The sequence below is a fragment of the Melopsittacus undulatus genome, chromosome 19 (genome assembly GCF_012275295.1).
Source record: "Melopsittacus undulatus isolate bMelUnd1 chromosome 19, bMelUnd1.mat.Z, whole genome shotgun sequence".
Lineage (NCBI taxonomy): Eukaryota > Metazoa > Chordata > Aves > Psittaciformes > Psittaculidae > Melopsittacus > Melopsittacus undulatus.
In genome coordinates this window covers 1,580,095-1,588,967 of record NC_047545.1, presented here as the reverse complement: position 1 = coordinate 1,588,967, position 8,873 = coordinate 1,580,095, and positions in this window count along the sequence as shown.

Below are 8,873 nucleotides of genomic sequence, written 5' to 3'. Positions count from 1 at the left end.
TATTAGGAGAAGTCCTGCTTTCTCTGTACAGCTCTGAACACTTTCAGCTGCCCAGAATGTGCCCTTTTATGATACTAAACATGGTGATCATGTAATGTATGTATGATCATGTTATATGTTATATGCAAAATTCACTGTGTTTTCTAATATGTCTATCATTTGACATCCAAAACCACATTATAGAGATATTAGACAATTTTCTTGGGTTTTACTATGGACTGAAGAACCTCAAATAGTTGACATTATAAAGAAGAAACCTTCCAAGCTCCTGGAGTCACTGCAAAGGACAGAAGAACCAGAGTGACCCCCTCTCTTGTGAAGAGCACCTTGTGTGGATAAGCTGCAAGTCACCAAAGTATATGGAATATTCAAGGCTATCAGCAGTGAACCTGGATCTCTTCATAGGGAAGAGAAAAAGAGAACTTGGACAATGTGGACATCCCACAAGGACATTCCTACCTCTGTTATCACTAAGAATGAAGTTATTGGCAAGGCTGGAGACTATATCAACCTGGCTCCCAAGGAGCACGTGTTACTTGTAAGTAACTCTGCCCAAATGGAAAACTGTGAGTATGTACTTAGAAGAGTAAAGTCAGTCACGTTCCATGCTGAGAAATGACCTTCATTGCCCTCAGCAACAGTTAGTGTAGAACAGCACAGTGACACAACAGTGCTGCTTGTTGCTCACTTACTCTAAATGAAATGAAGCACAGCATCCTAAATCTGCATTAGGCCAACTTTAAATACTTGAACAAGTAAATTGTCTGCATACTAAGGCAGTGATCAATATGTCTTGGCATTCTGCTTGAAACCCAAGGCCATTTTTCTTCTGTCTGCAACAGCTTCTGGGATCATTTCTATTCATTGACAGTAGCAAAATAACTCCAAATAAATGTAACTTGTTCCTCCAGAGCTTCCTTGAGCTCAGCAAGACATGGTGTCTCCAGCGGCTGAAGTCATTCCTACCTTTATTTTCCTTGGACTCATTTTATACCTTTCTGTATTCAGATCTGAGGGCTCGAAATCCTTGTAAATCACCACATTGACACAGCTTAAACACATAGTAGCAGATCAGAAAGTGTTTGGTAGTGGTTTGGTTATTTCTGGGTGCCTGTTTCTCTTTAAAGAAAAGACAAATTCAAAAGGAGCTGATGTATTTGAATTGCTCATTCTCTGATGGGGAAACAGCTTTCAGGTTTGTCTATAGCTTCTTAAGCATCACTGATTAGTAAAGAAGTGAGCAGCAGATAGTATTTGCTTGGGCATCAGTGTGGAAGTGCTTTAGAGCTGCGCGGTGCCAAGGTTAGTTACACCTCTTTTTCCTGACTGGAGCTGACATCACAGATGAAAGCAGCACACAAACAAGCAACAAAAAGAAAAGCTCATCCTAGTTTAAAGCTGAAATATTTTCCATCTCTGTGTTTTGAGCTGATCTTTGCCAAGCAGAGGACAAAAGTCAGAAGGAAAAAGTTATTTTTCAGTCTTGGAAGGTCAAGTGCTAAAAATAAGTGGAAAACATCTACACCCTCCTCAATGGTAGGCTGAGGAGTTTACAGTGTTTCTTATATATTTGTGGTCATAAGAAACCAAATGATACAAAAGATGGTTTCAGGAAGCATCTCCTCCTTTTGCTCCCAATACAGAATCAATAGGACTGATGCATTCCTCACAAAGACATCTCTACCCTCTTCTAAACCACTTCAGTGACAGAGACTCTACAGCCACCCCAGGCAGCCTTCCAATGCTCTATATCCCCACTGTGAAAATGCTTCCAAGGGATATTATTTAAGCCCATTGCTTATCTGATTCCCCATGGACTCAAAGAGCAGATTAGTCCCTTCTTTGAATGAGCACTAGATAGTTGAGAACTTGCATTTCAATTCCATACTTGTGCAAAAGAGCCTGGTGATGTCTGCAGCAATACAGAGAGGTGAAGATGACAAATGACTGTAGTCATTGCACACTTGAAGTCTCAACTGAACCTCCATCAGTCAGTATTATTGTTAACTGTCACTGTGCATAAACTACCCGTGACTCAGAAGATGCATTGCCTGTTGTGTGAACTGCTGGATTACAACTGGAGCTGGACCAACCCGACACATTTCACCCCGAGTGAATCAGTGAGAAGCCCAAATACATCAGCAGCATTACTTTGAAAGCTATTGTCTAACATTTACAACCTCCAAAAGTACACAGTGAGAAGCAGAGGTACTGAAGTATGAGGCCCAGCTTCAGCCTCCTCCTACCTTTCTATTATGTGCTTCCAGATGAAACAAAAACCTACTTTCAAAAGTCTGCAAAACATGATTTTATGGCTTGATTATGTACAAATACTTCTTCATCCGTTGCTAAAACACAACCTCAACAAACAGGATTCCTAAAGAATCTGCTTAGAGCTATTTGCAGTCCTGAAGTAACCAAGTTTAGATACTAACTAAATACCATAAAGAACAGCACCAATGTTTGATGGAAGTAGGTTCGTTATTTGGCATGGACACCAAGAGCCATGAAGATGTTACACACAAAACCCAGCAGCCCAAAACAGGTAAGAACATCCCTGTACACCTCAGTCATTGCAAGATGGAATAATCCATTCCAGGTTGTGGTTTCTTACATGTTTGAGGAGTTACGGCTTGCTGCAGTCTGCTTTATGTCTCTACCTTTGAATTCCTCAGGAAAGCAAGGACTCTAATGGGGTTTTCATTTAGTCAATGGCAAACTCCAGTGACAGAGAATGGAGCCTGCAAAACAAATGGAATGACTCCATTGGGCATTATGCTAACTTCATTCTTGATGTTCCCTGTCCTGCAGATGGCATTTAATTCATGTCAGCAAAGCCATTTATATGAGCTAAAGAATGTCATACAACTCACTGTGGCAACAGGCAGAGTGACTACACTGGGCTGTGGCCATGCTGTCACAGCAAGAGGCACGTTGTAACAGGGATAACTCCTGGGATGAAGCTGCTGTCTTCCACCACAGCAAGTGGGACCTTAATGGAAGGAAGATGAGAGTCTCAGAAGGGTGAACTTTCCTGCTCACTCCTCCACCACTATGAGGAATGGGATGGCTTTCATACTTACCACATGTGAGAAGCTGGCTGTTGAGAGAACATCAGTTCTCACCCTGAACAGTTTCTTAGAGCTTTGAACAGAGCAGAAGACAAACATCATCACATTAATATAGCTGGAAAATGGTTTCTCAAACAAGGCATGGAGCTGCCTTCCAGCTTCTGGGGGAGGAACCCTACAGAAAGACAGCAGAGAACACATCCAAGCTCTTCATTTCATCCTGAGCTCCCAACCCTCAACCAAAAAGCAATGAGAACCAGTGCAAGCTGAGGAGGGTTTTATCCAACACTTTTGCTGTTCAACAGCCAACACAACAGATTTAATACGTAGGAAACGCTTGGAACAAACACATCACAAGGAACTGCCACCTGATGCCTTTACTACCTCCTATGGCTTTCTTCTTTCTTCCATCTCATTTAGTGACTACTGGGGCAAGGGAAAAGAAAGGTGCAAGCCTGAAAGTGTCTGTGTATCAGCAGGACAGATTCTCTGTGCCTCTGGGCCTGTCCTAGGCAGCTCTCAATAGGAATTGGAAGCAGCTCCTCGCCCACAAGGTTTTTGTTTCTTGGTCTTTCTAATGAGACTCCCAACAAGATAAACCACCTGGAGAAGCCAAGAGAAAGCTGAACTGCCTGACTTGTCATTGCCACACTACTGAGGAAGAAAGAATCCTCTCCACAGACATGGAACTGAGTCATTCAGAAGCTCAGCAGCTTCCGCTTGGTGACACCATGCAAGCAAATTGAACCTGGAAGCCCAAAGCTCCTGCCAGCACTGTAATAACTAAACCATCTTGCTTCTCTGAAGAAGGGGAACCTTCCCTGACAGACACTGGCAGGGAAAAGCACATGCATATTCATCTAAACTGAGTGATACTACATATTGTCTGGGTGGCCTTACCACCACTGCAAGGATCTTCCTGGAAGTGCCATATCCTGCCCATGCTGGCCAAGAGAACAGCACACGATGTTGTAGGAACTCTTGAGGAGCATCAGCAAGAAAAGCTGGACTTCTACAAGAGAAGGAATTACCCAACCACTATAGTCCTACAACAGAGACAAAGTAAGTGCACAGTAAGAACATCACACTAGGGATGTGAAAGGAACAGCAAGAGATGAGGCCAGGTAACACCCTGGTGACCAAGCCACAGTATAGGTCCAAGGTCTCTCCAGAGGCAGGGCTACAAGATCACCCTTCATTTCAAATACAGTCCAGAACTTCCCAGTGGCTTCCTGAGTTCTGACAAGCTGATTTGTATCCCTAGAAAGGTCACAGCATCGTCAAATGTTCCACACTCCCAGGTCTCACATGGATAATCCCACCCCTTCCAAGATGCCTGAGACCTTGCATCAACAGGATCCTGTCTGAGGAGAACTAAGACACCTGGAACTAAAATGCTTTTTACATGAGGGCAGGAGGCCAAGCAAAGGGCCCACGATTGTATCAGCCCTCAGTCAGTTTTGCTTTACCTCTCACTTAAGCCTGCAAAGACAAACTGTGACAGATTGGAAGGCCAAGGGGCTGAAAAACAGTGGCACATTGCGATGAGGAAGAGCTCTCCCATTCCCCCCTTCCTCCCCAGCAGCTCGCTGTAATGAGCCTTACAGATGGGGTGGTCAATGCTGCCAGAGCCTCTTCTCCCCACCGCCACCCTGCTCCGCACTGTTCCCCAGCATATGTTGTAATCACACCCCCAGAGGGTTGTTAAAACCCTACAGGAAACAGCTCACATTTTTTCCTTTACTATTCATGCCATTTTCTGGACAATAAAGAGTTCTAACAGTGGATTAAGCAAATTCGCAACAATAGGCTCCTATTGCTCCAGCAGGAGCTCAGACTTGTCGGGAGAACTGGGAATCATTAACTGAATTGCACTGGAAAAAAGGAGAAGACTGGAGGCTGTTTTGACCAACAGAGCTGCAAGCTGGTGTGATGGTTAAGTCATCATGTCTTGCTGGGAATGATTGTTGAGAGCATCATTAATGCTCAGAGCATGCAGGCTGTGTCAGTACAACTGCTCTGGCCATGGTCTCCCTTTTTGGTTGTTGCTACTAAAAGACACCTCCCGGTGCCATAATGACAACAACACAGTTGCTCAGGATACACTAAGTCGCTTCCCAAACCCTTCAGGATGGCAAACCTTACAAACCAACGTTTTTCTATGCAGACTGATTCTCTTTTCCCCCTAAATGATGTATATCATTCATCTCTGTGGTCAAACCTTATTGAGTAATCCGGGGGTCTTCAGCAAGAGTGTAAACAGGAATTGTGTCATTGCAGAAGGGACTGGAAGTGCTCAGTGCTCTGAGATCACACATGTAGGTGGGCAGACAGTACTTTTTAATAGCCTAGGGACTCTCTAAGGGAGCATTGCCTGGGTTTTGAGCTTGTACCAAGAGTTTTGGATTCAAAGGAAACATTTGGCATTGACCCCTTCGGAGGCAGAACACTGAACCCAGGGGAGCCTGGAGATGTGCTTGGATCCTGTTGGAGCTGTCTGCACCCGATTAGTTCAGTAGCTACACACCAATGTACACACTGTATATGAATAATACTATTTCTGTATCATATATACAAGCATTACATAGATGAGTATTTGCTGGCCTCAGATTCCTGCCTCCTAGCCACAAGTTGGCACATGGCATCAGTCTTCTGACAGACAGCTTCAGAGAAAAAAGATCATTTCCATCGTTCCTTTCAGCAAGGAAGATCCCAGGGAACCTGACAATCTCTTCATACCTAATACCACCAGAACATAGACACCTCTGGGACAGAAAGCACAGCCAAATACATAACAGAGTGCAGAACAGCAGGGAAAAAGGGAAACATTTGGCTTGGGACTCCAGAGAAAACCTTGCTTTGTGTAGAGCAAGCCAAGGAATGGTTAGCAGCCATTCACAGGAGACAGATCTGTTCTTGCTATGGTCACAGCCCAAAGACCCACAGAGCAAACCTGAGCCTCACAGTTTATTCTGCTCAGAAGTATGAAGGGGTAAACTACCTTTCCCAACAAGCTGCATCAGTAGTTTCAATAACCATGTCCTGACAGGCCACAAAGCTGCCCTTTCTGTGGCCATCTCAAGGGACCATGAAGAAATTTTCCATGCCAGATGTTATATTAAGCAAACCTGTTCAGGTCTCCTGGCTACAAGCAGCAAAAAGCTGTAGCTTTTTAATAAGTGTTGATTCAGGATTAATGATAGTTCTCCTGACGCTTCCTCTCTCACCCACTGCAACAGGGGCTGCTTCTTTCCTTCCCATTTGCTCTTCTTCACACAACTGCTCCATAGCAATGACCTCTCCTGCTTACATTGAAAAAGGAAAACACACCAGAAACCAGAAGGAAGATCTCTGGTGTGATTTAACAGCTGGAAAGAAGCAAAACCAGCATCAAGCAATCAGGTCTTCTCAGGACACCAGCCATCAAAAGACCACTGTTGAGGTACTCTATAGAAATGTACTTTGCAGTCAGCTGCTTGCAGGAGCCATAAAGCTTTCCAGTGGTAAAAACTAGAGTTAACTTGTAAGAAGAGGAAGAGATAGATAGATAGATAGATAGATAGATAGATAGATAGATAGATAGATCATTCTGTATTAATCCCCCCCTCACATCTTCCCCAGCTATGGGGATGTTGGAAGCGTTAGGTCAGAAGTCTGGTCATTGCTTGCTCCAAACTCAACTCTTCAAAGAAAGAGAAAGGAGGAAAAGAAGTCACTATATGCAACACTCCTATTGCCTCACACACTTTAGTTTTGGTGACAAGTAGTTTAACACTTGCATACAAGGGAAATGGGGGGAAAGCCTTTGGGAATGGCAATGAAAATTCAAGTGTAGGTGCTTTCTTCAACTGCTGTGGGATCAGGATGACTAGGAGACTCATTGAGGGCATAAAGAAGAGAGGGATATAGGAAGGACCAGCAGCCTGTCAAAGCTGTTCTCTAAAGTGGTCTTATAATCCACTTGTGAGAAGAGAATCTCGACTATGAGAAAAGAAAATGGGGTTGTTATTACAGCAGAGCCTTAGTATGCCACAGAAATCCTCCTTCCTCTTGTGATGGTGGCAGAGCAGAACATTGTCTCAGTCTCTATTGCTTATACCCCACTTCAACTGATTAAGAACTTTGATTAGATTTGAAGCAAACAAGAACGAATCCTCTTCTTGGAAACTGTCCTTTAAGCCTTCATTAATTGTTCTCGAAACCTTGACCCCAAAAGGATGCCAGCTCCTCAGGCCTGAGCAGAGAATGGTTAAACTCGGTACCTTGTAGGCTGAGCCCATTGTAGCACAAGGCAGTGCATCCTTCACTGGGCTGTTCCCCTTCAGCGCCTGCCTGAGGCTCTGCACAGGCTTTCCTGTCAGACAATGACGGCTGTCACAGGGATGAAGAGACAAAGATGCTTGCAGGGCCCACGCTGCAGGGGTGGGAAGGACACGTATCGTCCTCAGAAGCAGCAGCACTTTGTGTCTCTCAAAGAGATCTCACCCGATATGAAGATGACTTGTCAAGCAGCAATAACAGAGCCAGGCAGCTGAACCCTCACTCACGGCTGGTTAAGTAACAAGTGGAATACTCAGCTGTTCTCCTGCTGAAGGATCTCCCCACTCGGGTGCAAAGCACACGGCTATGACTCAAATGTTACCTGAGCTGCAGCTTTCACAGTGCTAAAGGGAATGATGCTGCCTCATCCTGACCACCAGGGAGTTACAGTGCAAGGCAAAAGAACCAATTCAAGAGCCCTATGAGCCTGCTTGTTCCACCAGCCTCAAGGATGATGGAAGCAAAGGAGCCATGTGCTTTCCCTGCTGCTCACGCTGTCAGCCCATCTCACCATGCATCTCTTTCCACGGAACGTTTTCTTTTCCTAAGCCTCAAGACATTCTGGATTATTGGCTTCATCCAAAACTTGGGTTTCTTTGTACAGCATTTAGAAAGAGGAAAATTCGACATCATCTGAGCTGTTGGGTTTTTCACCCCTAGGGATGGAAACATGGCACGTACGGGCTGAGGAGCTGGGGGAAGCTCTGCAGCAAGATCCAGTCTGGAGACTGCTCCAAACCTCTGGAGTTTTCAAGAAAACACTGGGAATGAGCTGGCTCTGGAGAATTCTGGCAATTCCTTCTCCTGACCCCACCCTAAGCTGAAAAACAGCCATAAAAGAAAACCTTTTCCACACCATTTTCAGTATCACAATCAGTGTAAAGAGTCAGAGTCAGTTCCTGCTCCATCTAAACAGCTCTTCCCCATCCGAAGTCTGCAAGGACACGTATCAGCTGAACTGTGACAGTCCCAGCATTGCTCTGATTGGAAATCCACATGGAAACTCGAAGTTTGATCCTCTGTGTTTCTGCAATGCCTTCTGCACTAAAGGCCAATTGCTCTTGGCTAGCACAGAGGCCGTTTCTTCCATTAACCTTTCCTCAAGCCAAAGCACTCTGGGTGTAAGTAACACTGAGCTCCTGAGACAATGACTGCCAGAGAAATACCTATCATGAGAGTGGAATCCAAGAGCTTTCCCTGAGCAGCTGCCTTGTCTCTCCTTGACATCTTCTCAGTCTTTAAATGCTTCCTGCACAAGCCATTCCAGCCTTCAACACTTCTTCCAGGAAAGCACACACAATTCCAGGAACCCCACGCCTCAGGTGAATCAATAGCAATGACAAAAGCAACTTTCTACTGGCAAGGCAGGAGCCAATGTTGGAACTTTGAGTCTCTATACACAGATGCAGTAAAGGCTTTCATGAAGGCCAATATTTCCCAAGGAAATCAAATATCAATGCATGGTTTGGACAGGAGATCTTC